Raw genomic sequence first — 18,755 nt, 5'->3', positions numbered from 1 at the left:
GGATCACACAGCTAGTAAATGTCTGAGACAAAATTTGAACTTAGTCAGATGAACAAGCACTTACGTGCCAGGAACTTATGCTGAACCCTGGGGATACAGTTACAAGTGAAAAGACAACTCCTGTCCTCAAGGACCTTACATTCTAATAGGGGAATAAAATACATAAATGGAACTTGAAAATCAGGGCGTGAGAGAGAAGGTACCTATGCAGGGCATGCTGGCGCAGTGTGAAGCATGGATAGGTGATAAAGTCTTCCTCAAAGTGGAGGTTCCAGGAGGAAATCATCAATAGGAGATGGGATAGAGGGGCTTTCTGACCCCAAGTCCAGCCCTTTATCCACTGCCACCTAGCTAGTTATCCCAGAGGTAGGAACATAGGACCTAAGCTTGATGGGACCTCAAGACCATCTACGCCAACCCCTGCATTTCACAGATGAGGATTGTGGAGTGGAGAGTGGGGAGGGGAGGTCAAGGGTGGGGGAAGGAAAAGAGTGATAAAAGGAAAAAATGTACATGGAAACTTTAAAAGCAATAGCAGGTTGTACATAATCAGCAGTTTCGTGAACAATCATCTTTTTTTATTCTGTTGTGGACACGCTTGTTTTATTTAATAAATTTAAAAGAAAAAAAGACTGTTCTCTTGGAAATACTACTTTTAAAGAATAGCACCGAGAGTTTGACTGTGCCTATATCGCATAAAATAAATGGAAAATTCAGTATGAAAAAAGAAACTAAGGCCAACCTAAGGAGATTAAGCAGCCAAGTACCATTTGCTCTGAGTTACCGCCTCCCCCAAAGATACTGTACTCTCAAGGCTAGTCTGAGGAAGATACTGTGTAAGTGATAAATCCTTATCCAGGAGCTTGGTTATCATGACAATCACACTGTGGGAACTTCTCCATTATACAGCCCACACAGGAGAAAGTAGGTGAGAGACAGACAACAGGCACCGTAGTTTTCCACAAAAATCCTGAGGTGTGGGACATAAAGACCTGTCTGCATTAGGGGATCTTGGGCTATTTGGTACAGGAATGGTGTCCTGAATACTCCTGAGTTGACAGGGCTCACCTTGCACACTAGAGTTCAGGATGCTGGGGTTCAATTGGCTGTATGACTGCTTTGGCTTAAGGCATACAGTCAGTGTACAGTCAATTGATATGTGACCCCACATGTCCTTGCAATAAAATCCCCTTAACTTTGTAACTCTAAATTTCAAATAGTCCCTTCCTACATCACATAGTTTCAACCAGAGTAGTTATGCCCCAAGCAATCCACCTCCCATCTTAGATTGTTGACATATATTGAGTTTACAATACACTAAAACCACCAGTGTTAAAAAAAAAATGCTGCCAAATACACCAAAATATTCCTAATAGCACTTTTTACAGTAGGAAAGAAATGAGAACAAAGTAGATGACCATCAATTGGGAAATGACTAATAAATGGTGATACATTAATGAAATGATTAATCTTATTATTCCAGCTTGTTGGGAAGTTTTAAATTCTAGATTCCCTGAGGCATTCTATTCACTATCCTCCTACGAAGAAGCTAGGTGGTTCAGTGATTACAGTACTGGACCTGATGTCAGGAAGAACTTAAGTAAAGACCTCAGACACTTCCTAACTGTGTGACCCTGGGCGGAAATCATTTAGCCTTTGCCTTAGTTTCCTTAACTACAAAATGGGAATCATAATAGCACCTATCTCCCATGGTTGTGAGGATGAAATGAGATAATATTTGTAAAGCACTTGGCCCATAAGAGGCACTTAATAAATGTTTATTTCCTTTCATCTTTGTGTCATCTACAAATTTGACAAGCATGTCTTCTATGTCTTCACTGGTTATAACGTTATAAACAGAATGAAAATGAGGATTAAGAACTCATATGTCTTCAGAGATCTTTCATAGCTCTGTAAATCCATCCTCTGTGGCAAAGTTCATTCAGTCATTTATGAATCCACCTAAGTGTACAATCATCCAGCCCACATTTCTCCATTTTGTACACAAGGCTATTATGAAAAATTTGAATTATAGAATGTTATAATTTTATAGCTGGAAGGGATAGTCAAAATCAACTATTCCAGCTGCCTTTTCTTACATATGAAAAAACTGAGACCCAGAGGAATACATTTCTTGTTATTATAAATGGGCCCCCACCCCCACCCCCTTGGTCCTCCTCCCCATCTAGAGTAAGGCTCACTCCCAGCCTGATAACAAAACTGAAGTCCAGAATGAAAGAAGAATCTTTAATTACTGTCCTTACAAGAAGAGGGCACATTCTATACTATGAGAGAAGTGTTCACCTTAAACAAAGAACAAAACTTGTGAAATCAGAAAAGCTTTCATTAGTTTTTACATTCATTACCCCTGAATGAACAAGGAGATCCCAAGGAAGGCCACTGGGAGGCTACAATTTGTTCAGACCAATGCAAGCCCTTTTATACTGTTCCAAAATTCAAATCTTACACCTCACCATCTATTGGCTAGAAGGAGCCTCCTGAACACCTCACTTTGTGTTCTCGTCTGATAGGTTTCCCCTCAAACAACTCATCAAGCCTGCACGCAAGTTTCTGATCTTCTACCTGACCATTCTAGGTCACAGCTCTGATTAACTGCTATCACATAAAGCTAGGAGGAGTTTTAACCCCATGGAAACAGAACTCCTTCCTTTGTTTCCTGCATAAACTTAAAGCTTTGTGTAAGTGTGTTCATCTTTCACTGCCAAAGAAGACCGTGCCATCAGAGAAACGATGACATGACTTGCACTTGACTTTGTTTTGAGGGAGGGAGGGCTCTGCAGGTCACCAGCCTCACTTTTCCTCCAGAGCCATCTGAATCCAGTGATCAGATATTCATCAGGATGACTGGAGATGACCCAGGATGAGGCAACTGGGGTTAAGTGACTTGCCCAAGGTCACACAGCTACTAAGTATCAAGTGTCTGAGGTGAGATTTGAACTCAGTGATTCCTGCACTGGTGCTCTATCCACTGCACAATGGGAGTGAAAGATCTTCCCTGCCCATTAATAGGCCTCAAGGGAGCCCATTGGGGGAAAAACTTGTTTAAAGGGAGAGTTTGCTTAGGGTAGGTTTGTTGGCTTGAAGGCTTTCACACCTTTTGTTAATTAGACACTGCAGCACAAGGGTTGTGATGCCTTCTGGCTCTAAAAAGTGTATATATACTCTGAAGTGAGGTCTTGCTTTGAGACTCACTCTTTGGAAGAAGGTTCATGTGCCAGATGAGACTGGGCAGACGTTAAGGAGCACCTCCCCCAGCTTTGAAAACCCAGATGTTGGCGCTTCTCTCTCTGGTAACTATGTATGTATGTAATAGTCAGACAGTTGGAAGCCCTGTCGGTCTTTATTTCTCTGCTTGTATTTTCTCTGTTGGTATATGTAATTAAAGTAGATTGCTGACCCCTCAAAAGTTGCTTTCTTTTTAGAAAAGCAGATTCAAGAACCTGTGTTGACAGGCCATCCTGGGTATGCTAGGGTGCTTGTTGTTACAAGAGCTTATGTGATTTCCACTGTGTGGTATAGAATCACAACAGGGGCTTCTATCTTCTCTTTCAAAAATTGTATGTGATTAAGTAAATTGAGTAAAGTAACTGAATGTGTATATAGAAGGAAACAATTTGACTAACCATATCATTGAATGTCTTCTTGGCTTTCCCTGAGGGGCATTCTATTAGTGTTTGTCATTCTTTTTCACATAACTGCCCTTGATATTTGTACTCAAGAGATTAATTAAAGAATTCCAGGAAACCACCATGAGTTGGAGATGAGCTTCAAATGAACTTTTCTTTCTTCCTTCCTTTCCTTTACTTACAGTTGATTCTTTGAATGACCACAATTATATGATCACTGCAGAGGTTCTCCTCCTAGAGGAGACCCCAGCAAATGTGTCTCATTTCCCTCCTCTGATGGAATAAAGATTTTTGCTTATAAACACTTTGGTTTTATTTTATTTTTCAGAGTTTAACAGTTGTTGCATAATGTCTTTGGCTTTTTGATCATTTATTTTCTGGGTTTGATAGTGAGTATGTAGAAGAGAATCTAATGCTAATGGCCCATCTTCTCAGAACTCGTAGTTAAGGAAAAAAAAACAACAAATCTAACTCTAACCTTTGTGCATGCATCGAAATTTACTACATTGCAAACCTGGTCAGCTGACACAGTAAAGAAGTTTGAATAGACCAAGATTTATAAGGGCTGGCATGACCTAGTAAAATTCAAGGCTGAGTTGGAGAAGTAATGATCTCAGGGCAACTCTACTAACCAATATGTCTTATCTATTCACCTGTATGGCCTTGGCCAAGTCATTTAATCTCTCCAGTCCTCAAGGTTTTGCTTCATAAATTGAAGGGATAGACTAGTCAAGGTTGGGGAACCTGTGGCCTCAAGGCCACATGTGATCCTCCAGGTCCTCAAGTATGGCCCTTTGACTGAATCCCTAACATGTAGATCAAACCATTTCACTCTCCTATTCAGTCAACATCAGTGGCTCCCTCCAGGATCAAATAGAAATCATCTATTTGACTCTTAAGGTCCTTTATAACTGAACCCCTCCTACCTGTCTAGTTTTATTACAACTTACTCCTCTCCACATACTTTCTGATCTCTGACTCTGGGCTCCTTAATTTCCTTGAACAAGATAGTCCGACTCCTAACTATATGCATTTTCACTGTTAAAGCTTACAATATAGTTAAAGGAGTCTGGATTAGAACTGAAGTCTCTTGACTTGAAGCCCAATGCCCCTAAACTGCCTTACTAAAGTTGTTATTTCTCATGTCTTTAGCATGTCATGGTCCTCTTGGAAAACGAAGGATGAACACAAATTGTCAGTAGACCAAGATACCTCAATGGGGACCCAGCTAACTGAGTAACTCTTTCTCTTCCCTTCCCCTCCTCTCCCCTCCCTTTCCCTTCCTTGTCCTCCCCTCCCTTTCCTCCCCTCCCCTAAAAACTTAGACCCTGTGCACTCTGAAGCCCATGGATTGAACAAGGAAGGGTCCCTGCCCAACCTTCACTCAAACAGCTGGTTTTGAACACTCCTGGCTTAGAATGTCAATAGTAACAGTTTCTCTTGGAAACAACAACTCTGAGGCTCCTGCCTCTCCCAGCATGAATTGTCAATTTTCTCTTTTCTATTAAAGGGACGATCCCTCTGACTACGTTTTTAAGAGGCCTGTTCACTGAATGGGCATTTTCTCACTTTAAGTGAGTACCTAAAAAGACCTTAGCCTAAAAAGCCAAGGTCTCCCATTGCATCCTGGGCCTTCTCCAGTCATCCTGATGAATGTCTGGTCACTGGATCCAGATGGCTCAGGTGGAGAAAGTGAGATTGGTGACCTTGCACAGCCCACCCTCACTCAAAACGAAGTCAAGAGCAAGTCATGTCATCATTTCTCTGATGTCATGGTCCTCTTTAAAAATAAAGGACAAACACAACAATACAATCAAAAAAATAAAGAGGATAAAGAATTCTTTGTTATGAGGGATGACTTTCTGGAAGGGGATGGGGAGGAATATTTGGAGATATTTAGGTAGTATAAAAATAAAAAATATCAATAAAAACCTACATTTAAAACAAAGGAACTAAAGTTTGTCAGGCATGATTTGATATTAGTCAACTCATTAATTGTAGCTTCTGTTGGAACTGTTTTCCTTGCTAAATATTCCCAAACCAAGCATGCATTTAGTCAACTGTTTTAGAACTTTGAAGGGGTTTAGCGTCAAGCTCACTGGTCTATAATTTGCATAATTTGGCAGACAGAACAGTCAAAATAGAGAAAATCTTAGTTTAGGATTTTAGAAAACAATGCAATTAATTAAAAAGTAAAAACTAACCCCTTTTACTGGGCCAAAATCAACTAAAGTTTAAAAAGAATAGTACATTTTAAAAATAAAATTCAAAAACACTGAGTTCCAGGCAAGTATATCATAGACTTGAGACCAAGAAAGAACCTTTGAGATGGAATAGTCTACTTTCCTTGTTTTACAGGTGAGAAAACTGAGACCTTGAGAGATAAAGGGATTTACCAGTGGTCATACAAATAGTCATCAGCAGAGCCAAGATCTGAAGCAACATGTTTATGAGCTTCCCATGACAGCATGGTTGCTTCTAACTTCCTCTTTATATTTTCTCATAAACTTTTTGAGGTATTACTGACATCCATTATCTAAACAAGATGGGGTCGTGAACTCAAAAATCAATTTCTCAGAGGTATAAATGTGTGTGTTCATCCTTTGTTGCTGAAGAAGACCATGCCATCAGAGAAATAACTTGACTTACACTTGACTTTGTTTTGAGTGAGGGAGGGCTGTGCAGGTCACCAGCCTCACTTCTCCAGAGCCATCTGAATCCAGTGACCAGATATTCATCAGGATGACTGGAGATGACCTAGGATGAGGCAACTGGGGTTAAGTGACTTGCCCAAGGTCACACAGCTAGTAAGTGTCAAGTGTTTGAGGTGAGATTTGAACTCAGGTCCTCCTGACTCCTGCTCTATCCACTGCACCACCTAGCTGCCCCTTACTGGTTCTATGAATGACCTCAGGAGAATCACTCACTGTCTTTGAGATGCATTTTTCTCATCTGTACGAGTAAGATGGACTAGATGACCTTTAAGGTAAAGGTCAGTTCTAAAGCTATGTAGCGATCATCTTCAGAAGTTAAAAGCAGGCAAACTCAACTTGTAATGTTGAGTACATGTAATAGGAAGGGGCAAAAGGGGACATTGGACAAGTTTTATACAAAACACCTGCTAGGGACACTGTACTTAAACAGTCTTCTGCAAGTTGCCTTCCCTATTAGAAGGTCAGTGACCTTGATTTTGTCTGGCACATAGCAAGCATTTGATTTTAAAAAATGCTTGTTGCCTAGAGAGATTACCCTCATTGCCTTTTTCATGAATCTTCAGGGTACTGGTCTTGCTTTTGGATGGCATCTGTGATTTCATCAGGGTATGGAGCTCCTAGGTGATGAAACTCAGGCAATTGTCCAGAGCAGAGGGGTCAAACAGTAAGCTGTCCTCAAGACTCCTGCCAGTCTCCCTAACCAGATCAAAATGCAGTTGGGAAGTATTTAACAAAACTAATGAAAATACAATATGTGAGTGTCTCAGCCAATGATGGGGGTCTTCCCACAGTGATCTTTCTGGACAGTTTTGTGGCCCCCATTTCTATCAGTGTGACACTAGTGGTGTAGTGCATGGAGAAATGAGGCAACATGGCCAGGGCCACCCATCCAGTGTGTATTCAATTTGAACTCAGGTCTTTCTGGCTCCAGAAATCCCTTCCATTAAGCACAGCTACTTCTACCCATCCTCCTCCTCCTCATCACTGTTATTGTCATTTAAGGTGTAAAAGCATTTTATGCAGGTTATCTCATTTGACCCTCACAACAACAGGAAGAAGCAAAAAGTCATTCAAAAGGGAAAGGAGAAAGGCTGATGCCAGTAAAGAAGAGAATAATCCTGCCAATTGTATACACCAAAACAGTCAAGGCACAGAAAGCTGATGGCTTTCAAGATGCGCCCCCCCCCCCCAAATTGTGTGAATTGTTGGCGTCTGTGTGCTTTTTGAGACAGTACAATTTAAAACACTATTTTTATTAAGTTTTATAAAAATACAGACTTTTCTGGTCTAGCACAGAAAACTAGATGATTGGTGTAGTCTAGTCCAATTAAACCTCTTTCTCTAAAGCATGGTTTCTTCAACTGGAATCTGTGGACCCCTTTGATTTTAAACATTGTATGAATTTGTTTTTAATATTTTTATAACTGTTTAAACAGAATTGACTTCCTTTGTGATCCTATATGTTTTATGCATTTAACAACACTATTCTGAAAAGTCCATAGGTTTTATCATATTGTTGAGGAGGTCCATGACACAAAATGGTTAAGAGGGAGAAATGATGACATATAAATGGGGGTAAAATGACCTGAGTCCCCAAGTATAAGTCTGTTCCTTGATATCAAAGGAATTCTGCCAGTACGTGTGCGCATCTTTGCCTAATTTACTTGTTGCTGGAATATTCTAAACATGCTAGTATTTGAGCTCTTTTTGCCATCTTAAGTATAAAAACACTTCTAGCTTTAATAGCCATGGTTACTCAGATCCAACCTGCAATTCTGAAATTGAACTGCCAGATGGCACAGTGGATAGAGCACTGGGCCTTAGAATCCAGATAGACCTGAGTTTAAATCCTGCTGCTAACATTCATAAGCTTGTCATTCAACCTCTGTTTGCCTCAGTTTGTGACACTGCAACCTGGGCCATCTCTAGTCATCCTGATGAATATCAGGCCACTGGATTCAGATGGTACAGGAGAAGACAGTGAGTTTGGTGACTTTGCACAGTCCTCCTTCACTCAAAGCAAAGTCAACTGCAAGTCATGTCATCATCTAGATGTCATTGTTCTCTTCCAGAATGAAGGACAAACACAACAAGCAACCTCAGTTTCCTTATCATAAAAACAGGGATAAATAATGGCACCTACTTCCCAGAGTTGTTGTGAGACTCAAATGAGATAAGAAAATTATGAAGTGTTTAGTATAGTGCCTGGCATATGGTAAAGTACTCTATCAATGTTAGCTATTGTTATTAGGGCAGCTAGGTGACACAAGGAATAGGATGCTGGGCCAGGACTGAGGAAGACTCATCTTCCTGAGTTAAAATCTGTCCTCAGACACTTACTGGCTGTATGGCTACACAAGTTACTTAATCCTGTTTGCCTCAGTAAAACTAGCCGGAGATGAAAATGGCAAACCACTCCCGTACCTTTGTCAAGAATACCCCAAATGGGGTCACAAAGAGTTGTACACAACTGAACAACAATTATTACCATTGTTATTCTGGGTAAAACTGTTACCTATAACTACCCTATGTAGTCCTTTAACTTATAAAGACTAGAACAAGTATTGGGGTAGCCTCCAGAAACCAATTAATACATGTGTCTGTGGTACAGGAGAAAGATTGCTCTGGAATCAGAGTATTTGAGTTCAAATTTTGACTCTGATGCTCCCTATGTGTGTCATCAGAAAAAGCTTGAGCAGGTCACAACCTGAGTTTCCTCATCAGTAGAATGAGATGGTTATACAAGATAATCTCAAAGGACCCTTCCAACTGTACTAGCTGGTGTGTAGTTTTAAATGTTCTCAATAAGCCCCCTAATGAAAGACAAAGAATGTGATACTTTGCTTTTCTTTTTATTAAAATCTAAAGCTGTATTCATTCAATGATCCCTAAAGTTTCTTCTGGCTCCAAAAATCTATGAATCTCTCTATTCAGCACAGATGTAATAATATTGAAAAAACCCACATAAGAATGCTTGCTTTATTGCCTCTAAAAACTCGTTGCTTTAGGATAGCAGGTATGAAGCAACTTCAGCTTCGTGGAGAGAAATAATGTTAATTATAAGAAGCACTTAACATACATGAAGTGCTTTATAAAAGCAGAGTAACAGTGAGTTAGGTGGAGAGCTTTACTCTCATCACAATTAGTTAGTCACTAATTATATAAATCTCCAGTCCTCTGCACTGCCTGGGGCATTCTATTTCAGGATTCTAAAAATGAGATTATGTCCTGAAAGCATAATGTGAGGGAAATTGATCTCAATGAAGAACTTTATCAGGCAGTCAGAAGAACAATCCTGAAATAACATTGTAGGGTGATGCTCTTTTTTTTTTTAAAGATGAGAAAAGTAAAAACTGCGTGATTCTCAACTGCTTGAACTATACAGTTGAGGGTCTAGTTTTTTGAAGAAAGCAAGACAAAGGTCTTTGTGGGGTCAATTATATATGGAATAAATACCCAGCTGGGATGAAATAGCATTCACCACCGCCTGGAAGCTGGAACTCCATCCCTTGGAATGAAATGAGATGAAAAAGCAAAGCTTTGATCAGATAGTTACTATTGATGAGTCTGGGGGTGCCATGTAGAAGGCAGACTTTGAAAGAGATGGTTTATTTGTAATAGAGAAGGAACAGCAATAGAACGTAGCAGATGAGATTAAGTCATGCGAGAATCAGCTCTGTTCTTTTAATGAGGACAATCAAGGATCACTGTCTCCTTTCCCCAATGAGTTAAAGTTCTGGGAAATCCTTAGAGTTGTCCCAGGACAAGTACTGGTGTGTGTCCTTAGTTAGGACCTCTCAGGAAGAAAAGATTTCTCCCTGTAGGTCTTTACACTGTAAAAAACAAAAACAAAGACAAAAAAAAAAACTGGGAAAACTTGATTATCAACCTTTCTATTTAGAAAGGGAGAGAAACCGGAGGAGGGAAGAGCTTGCCTAGGGAAACCTGCCTGTGTGGTGGATTAACAGAAAGAACGATGCTTGCAATGTTGGTAATGAACATCTTACTAAATCTTGCCTTCTGATATTCCTAATGGCAATGTTCCAAATAAATACCTTGATTTTGTCTTGGAGGAGAGTTTATTATGTTTTGTGAACAAACCCAGAATACATATGCATATTCATAGCAGCTGCTATGGGTATCGCATTGGCATTACAAGTAGTTAACCTCCCTTTTGGGACCCAATTTACCAATCCAAGTGGGAGTTAGGAAGTAGCCTCTGAACATGTGCTACAACAAAATGACCCATCTAGAGTTGTAAGGGATCTTAGAGGCCATCTAGTCCAACTATCTCATTTATGGTTGAGAAAACTGAGGCCCAACAAAAGTTAAGTGACTTTGTTTAGGTCAGAATTGGGAGAGCTGGTTCAGATTTGAAAGAATTCACTTAGACCTTCTCTTTAGCCAATGGGAGCTTTATTGAAGCAAAAGCACACAGACCTGAGATTTAACAAGGAGTTAAACAAAGGCACTGATGTAGGAAAAGAACCAGATTTATATAGACATTAAGCTATACAGCCTGTAGGATGATGTAATTTTTAGAGTTTCTAATGGGGGTTGGAAATTTAGGGATAGGATGAGGAAGATGGATGACACAAGATAAAGGAGACAGGGGAAATTTTAAGACCCTGGATGGGGGGAGACAAAGTATTTTATGGTCCAGGATAAAGGGGGAAGTTTTATGATATTTCAAGATAAAGGAGAGAGACATTAGGATGCCTTAAAGTTAGAGAATAAACTAGGGGCTTCACAAAGTACTGGAAAAACAACCCTTCATATTATTTTTAACCCTTAGGGCACTTTTATGTTCATGTCTACTTGCCCAAGGTCACACAGGTAATGAACAGCAGAGCAAAATTTGAACTCTGGTCCTGTGACTACATTTTCAGTACTCATTACTGTACTGTAGTTCAAACAACAAATATTCGCTGTATGTCTGTGGGAAGGATGTGTCTTTTCTGAGTGTGCCCAAGTAGTTCTTTAAGATTAAAAGTTGACTTTACACAACTTTTTATAATGGATACCACATTGCTTGCCTTCTCAAGGGGTAGAGGAAGGGAGGGAGAGAGATTGTAAAACTCAAAATTTTAAAAAATGAATATTGAAATTTTTTACAAGTAATTGGGAAATATTTAACAAAATTAATAAAAATATATGAAAATTAAAAACTACAAGTTGCAAGGCAGTTGCTTATTTGCACTGATAGAGGGAGCTTGTGTACTGGTAGTTGTTTAGTTTATATCAATGAAATTAGAGGTCTGGAACAAAAAAAGTTGTAATTCAATTCTTTCATCTTACAGATAAGATAACTAAAGGTCAGGGAGAGGAAATGACTTAGTAGAAGTCATACATTACAATATTGGAATACTTATATTCTTTTATTTGACAAATGTTTTAGCAAAATAGTTTTCTTTAGCTTTTATCAGTGCATTTCAAGATCGGTATATCCACAACATAGAATTCTAGAACAAAATGTAATATGAATCGTGTTATTTTAGGATATGTATTTTGAAGCAAATTAAGAAAATTATCTCTAATTTCTACCAAATGTTTTGCTGGTGCTTTTTTCTGTGAAAATAGAGAATATTTATCTACTGTATAATAATTCGCAATTCTATTGTAGTTGAAATTAAGATAATTTTCTATTTCTTTCATTCTCTTTCTCTTTTCTTTTCTTTGTTGTTTTTTCTCTTGTCTTCCTATTCCCTTCCCTTCCCTCCTTCCTTCCTTCCCTCTTTGTTTCTAGTATATTATTGAGTGAAGTGGAAACTAAAGCTGCTACTGAGATAATTAGATGAAAATCAACATAAAAGTGTGATACTTTTAATTAATTAGCAAATTAATGGTGCATAAATATCCCTGCCACATACATGCAGGTACTACACACACACACACACACACACACACACACACACACACACAAACGCATGCACATGCACATGCGCACACACACACACACACACACACACTACTCTACTCTTGGGGAGTCATTAGACAACTTGAGGCTGTCTAATGAAAAGCTCTACTTTACTTCTCATCCTCAGTCTATTCATTCCATGGTATCTATACTCGGGCTCAAACTACTATTGCCATTGACATTGTCCTTCACTCTCCAAGAGGACCATGATATCAAGATGGTGATGTCATGACTTGAAAGTGAATTGGATTTAAGTGAGGAAGGGCTGTGCAAAGTCACCAGCCTCACTTTCTCCTCCAGAGTTATCTTGGTCCAGTGACAAGATATAGATCAGGATGACTATTAATGGCCCTACTGACACTGATAGTGCCAGCAAGAAAAAGGTAGCTCAACTACTTGGTGTTAAAAAAAAAATCCTCGTCAAAGGAACTAGGACTAAAACCAAGAATCACCTACCCAGCAAAACTGAGTATAATACTTCAGGGGAAAAATTGGTCTTTCAATGAAATAGAGGACTTTCAAGCATTCTTGATGAAAAGACCAGAGCTGAAAAGAAAATTTGACTTCCAAACACAAGAATGAAGAGAACCATGAAAAGGTGAACAGCAAAGAGAAGTCATAAGGGACTTACTAAAGTTGAACTGTTTACATTCCTACATGGAAAGACAATATTTGTAACTCTTGAAACATTTCAGTATCTGGGTACTGGGTGGGATTACACACACACACATGCACAAGCACATGCACACACACATAGAGACAGAGTGCACAGAGTGAATTGAAGAGGATGGGATCATATCTTAAAAAAAAATGAAATCAAGCAGTGAGAGAGAAATATATTGGGAGGAGAAAGGGAGAATTGAATGGGGCAAATTATCTCTCATAAAAGAGGCAAGCAAAAGACTCATTAGTGGAGGGATAAAGAGGGGAGGTGAGAGAAAAACATGAAGTCTACTCTCATCACATTCCACTAAAGGAAAGAATAAAATGCCTACTCATATTGGTATGAAAACCTATCTTACAATACAGGAAAGTGGAGGATAAGGGGATAAGCAGAGTGGGGGGGGATGATAGAAGGGAGGGCATGGGGAGGAGAGTGCAATTTGAGGTCAACACTCATGGGGAGGGATAGGATCAAAAGAGAATAGAAGTAATGGGGGACAGGATAGGATGGAGGGAAATATAGTTAGTCCTATACAACACAACTATTATGGAAGTCATTTGCAAAACTATACAGATTTGGCCTATATTGAATTGCTTGCCTTCCAAAGGGAAGGGGTGGAGAGGGAGGGAGCTAAAGAAGTTGGAACTCAAAATGTTAGGATCAACTGTAATGTTCTTACCACTAGGAAATAAGAAATACAGGTAAAGGGGTATAGAAAGCTATCTGGCCCTACAGGACAAAAGAGAAGACAGAGACAAGGGCAGAGAGGGATGATAGAAGAGAGAGCAGATTGGTCATAGGGGCAATTAGAATGCTTGGCGTTTGGGGGGGGAGGGGATAAAAGGGGAGAAAATTTGTAACCCAAAATTTAGTGAAAATGAATGTTAAAAGCTAAATAAAAAAAAAAAATGGAAAAAAAAATCCTCACATTAACAGCCAACTCATAAGGACAACTCCCATAGGCTTTAAGGGTAATGGAGCACTTCCCTTTTAACTACCATATAAGGGAGGTAGTACAAGCATATTGTCCCCTTTTGCCATATGAGGTCATTGAGACTCAGAGGTTATCAGAATGACAGAGCCAGGAGCAATACTCTAGTTCAGCATTCTTCCTATTTATTCATTCCCTCCTCCCTTGAATATCATTAAAACAGAGAGGTATGGTAGTTCAACCTTTTTTTCTCCCTTCTCACTTAAACCACCCCCATCCCCAATCAGACAGATTCTTTTGTCACTTTTCTACGTCAAGGCTGCCATTGATGTTGCCAGAAGAGCAGAGGGAGAGAAAGATGAATAAGAGGACCAGATTCAAGAGATACTTGCTTCTTCAGAACCTCATAACTGGAACTCTATATAAGATCATCAAAGAGGCAAATGCAGCAATGGCTATTTTCCAAAAGACTAACTGTAGCCCTGAGGTCAGTGGGATGATCTGGAACATCTTTGCTTGCTACACAGACAGTTATCAACAGTATATCAAGAATATCAAGATACTCCTTAGGAAATGTCAACTTTTCTCATTGGTTTCTACTCCAGGAATGAGGAAAACAATTGAGTACACTATGACTCAATCTCTCATTCATGCCAAGCTAGGTTTGACCAGAGTTAAACATCTGAACACCTACTTCGCAACTTGGTCTAGGTTTAGCCATGTTCTAGTATTCTTTTTTCCCCCAATTTATTTATCTTTAGTTTTCAACATTCACTTCCATAAGTTTTAAATTTTCTTCCCTTCCCTCTCCCCTTCCTCTGCAAGATGGCATGCAATCTGATATGGGCTCTACCTATCAAACACATTTTCACATTAGTCATGTTGCATAGAAGAATTACAATAAAGTGGAGAAACCATGAGAAAGAAAAAAACAAAACAAAATAAAACAAAAAAGAAAATAGTGTGCTTTGCTCTGCATTCCAACTCCATAACTCTTTCTCTAGATGTGGATGATGTTTTCCATCAAGAGTCCTTTAGGTCCTTGCATTTCTGAGGAGGGCTAACTCTATCAAAATCAGTCATCACACACTGGCTGTTTCTGTGAACAATGTTCTCCTGATTCTGCTCACTTCACTCAGCATCAGTTCATGCAAGTTTTTCCAGGATTTTCTGAAGTCCATCTGTTCATTGTTTCATATAGCACAATGGTATTCCATAACATTCATATATCACAACTTATTCAGCCATTCCCCAGTTGATGAGTATGCCCTCAATTTCCATTTCTTGGCCACCACAAAGAGAGCTGCTATAAATAATTTTGTACATGTGAGTCCTTTTCCCATTTTTATAATCTCTTTGGGATACAGCCCTAGAAGTGGTATTGCTTGGTCAAAAGGTATGCACATTTGTATAACACTTTGGGCATAGTTCCAAATTGCTCTCTGGAATAGGTGGATCAGCGTACAGCTCCACTAACAATGAATTAGTGTTCCAACTCTCCCACATCTTCTCCAACATCTATCATCTTCCTGTTTGGTTATGTTAGCCAATTTGATAGATGTGATGTGGTACCTCAGAGCTGTTTTGATTTGCATCTCCCTGGTCAATAGTGATTTAGAGCATTTTTTCATATTTCTATAGATAGCTTTGATTTCTTCCTCTGAAAACTGCATGTTCATTTCCTTTGACCATTTATCCATTGGGGAATGACTTGTATTCCTGTAAATTAGAAATGAGACCTTGGGGGTGGAGCAAAGATGCTGAGTAAAAAGACTCACATATACTAGCTCTTCCTCCACAGCCCATAAAATACCTATAAAGAAAGACTTTCAATGGGTTCTAGAGTAGCAGAAGCCACAGAACAACAGAGTGGAGGAGATTTTCAGGCCAGGGTGACCTGAAAGGCTGACGGGAAACTTCTGTCACACTGGATGAGCAGCAGAACCTAGCCCAGCCTTGGCGCAGCCTTGAGGGTGAAATCCCCAGTTGCAGTAGCAATGGTTTGCAGATCCCTCAACCCACAGGCACTAAAGGTCAGTAACAGGGTTTTTTCAGCTGGCCAAGAAAGGAGAAGGGCCTTCTCATAGCTCCAGCCTCAGGCTGTGTAGCAGAGGCCTCATCAGGTGGAAGGCATCAGCTTCCACAGCAGCCCCTATGGCAGCCCACATCCATTATTGGATTGTAAAAATGCTGGGGGCACCAAGCAGCTGATTCTTACCTCAGCTCTGTGTAGAGGCCCTGCCCCCACCTAATATTCCTGGAGATTTAAGCAGCTGATCTTTATCTCACACTGAATGGTGGCCCTGCCCCTGCAGCTTATCTGAATCTCAGCCCCTAGTGCTGACTTTGCAGAACTGGAGGCCAGGTGGCTGTGGAGAGGAAACTCTATTACAAAAATTTCTTTTTGCTCCCAGACCAGTGTACACACTTGACTCCGTTCCTTGGAGGAACTGAGATCTTACAGACCCCCAGAATATACCGTACCAACCTCTTGACAAAAGACCCAAAAGTCAAGTAATTGGTTGGGAAAATGCCTAAAAAAGGGGGAAAAAATAAGACTATAGAAGGTTACTTTCTTGGTGAACAGATATCTTCTCCCACCCTTTCAGATGAGGAACAACAATGCTTACCATCAGGGAAAGACATAAAAGTCAAAGCTTCTGTATCCCAAACATCCAAAATAAATATTCAATGGTCTCAGGCCATGGAAGAGCTCAAAAAGGATTTTGAAAATCAAGTTAGAGAGGTGGAGGAAAAATTGGGAAGAGAAATGAGAGAGATGAAAGAAAAGCATGAAAAGCAGGTCAACAACTTGCTAAAAGAGACCCCAAAAATGCTGAATAAAGTAATACCTTTAAAAATAGGCTAACTCAACTGGCAAAAGAGGCTCAAAAAGCCAATGAGGAGAAGAATGCTTAAAAAAGCAGAATTAGCCACATGGAAAAGGAGTTTCACAAGCTCATTGAAGAAAATAGTTCTTTCAAAATTAGAATGAAACAGATGGAGGCTAATGACTTTATGAGAAAGCAAGAAATCACAAAACAAAACCAAAAGAATGAAAAAATAAAAGATAATGTGAAATATCTCATTGGAAAAACAACTGACCTGGAAAATAGATCCAGGAGAGACAATTTAAAAATTATGGGACTACATGAAAGCCATGATCAAAAAAAGAGCCTAGACATTATCTTTCATGAAATTATCAAGGAAAACTGTCCTGATATTCTAGAACCAGGGGGCAAAATAAATATTGAAAGAATGCACCAATCACCTCCTGAAAGAGATCCAAAAAGAGAAACTCCTAGGAACATTGTAGCCAAATTCCAGAGTTCTCACGTCAAGGAGAAAATATTGTAAGCAGCCAGAAATAAACAATTTGATTATTGTGGAAATACAATCAGGATAACACAAGATCTAGCAGCTTCTACATTAAGGGATCGAAGGGCATGGAATAGGATATTCCAGAAGTCAAAGGAACTAGGACTAAAACCAAGAATCACCTACCCAGCAAAACTGAGTATAATACTTCAGGGGAAAAATTGGTCTTTCAATGAAATAGAGGACTTTCAAGCATTCTTGTTGAAAAGACCAGAGCTGAAAAGAAAATTTGACTTTCAAACACAGGAATCAAGAGAAGCATGAAAAGGTAAACAGCAAAGAGAAGTCATAAGGGACTTACTAAAGTTGAACTATTTACATTCCTACATGGAAAGACAATATTTGAAACTCTTGAAACTTTTTTTCAGTATCTGGGTAGTTGGTGGGATTACACACACACACACACACACACACACACACACACACACACTCACACACACACAGAGCACAGGGTGAGTTGAATAGGATGAGATCATATCTTAAAAAATGAAATTAAGGGGTGAGAGAGGAATATATTGGGAGGAGAAAGGGAGAAATGGAATAGGGCAAATTATCTCTCATAAAAGAGGCAAGTAAAAGACTTTTCAGTGGAGGGGAAAAGGGGGGAGGTGAGAGGGAAAACATGAAGCTTACTCTCATCACATTCCACTAAAGGAAGGAATAAAATTCACACTCATTTTGGTATGAAAACCTATCTTACAATACAGGAAAGTGGGGGGGAAGGGGATAAGCAGGGTGGGGGGAATGGTGGAAGGGAGGGCAATGGGAGGAGGGAACAATCAGAAGTCAGCACTCTTGGGGAGGGACAAGGTCAAAAGAGAGAATACAAGAAATGGGGGGCAGGATAGGATGGAAGGAAATATAGTTAGTCTTACACAACACGACTATTATGGAAGTCATTTGCAAAACTATATAGATACGGCCTATATTGAATTGCTTGCCTTTGCAATGGGGGTGGGGGGGAGGGGAGGGAAGGAGGGATAGCAGTTGGAACTCAAAGTTTTAGGAACACTGTTGAGTATTATTCTTGCATACAACTAGGAAATAAGAAGTACAAGTAATGGGGTATAGAAATTTATCTTGCCCTACAGGGCAAAAGAGAAGATGGGGATAAGGGAAGGGAGGGATGTTAGAAGGGAGGGTAGATTGATGATAGAGGTAATTAGAATGCTTGGTGTTTTGGGGTGGGGGGAGGGGAGAAATGGGGGAAAATTTGGAACCCAAAATTTTGTGGAAATGAATGTTGAAAACTTAAATAAATAAATTTAAAAAAAAAGAAATGAGAGACCTTTATCAGAAACACTAGTTATAAAAATTCCCAGTTTTCTGCTTCCCTCTTAATCTTGGTTGCATTGACTTTCTTTGCACAAAAGCTTTTAATTTAATTTAATGTTATCAAAAGGATTCATTTTGCATTTCATAATGTTCTCTATCTCATGTTTGGTCATAAATTCCTCCATTCTTCATAAATCTGACAGATAAACTATTCCTTGCTCCCCTAATT

The sequence above is a fragment of the Notamacropus eugenii genome, chromosome 2 (genome assembly GCF_028372415.1).
Source record: "Notamacropus eugenii isolate mMacEug1 chromosome 2, mMacEug1.pri_v2, whole genome shotgun sequence".
Lineage (NCBI taxonomy): Eukaryota > Metazoa > Chordata > Mammalia > Diprotodontia > Macropodidae > Notamacropus > Notamacropus eugenii.
This window is presented reverse-complemented; position numbering follows the sequence as displayed.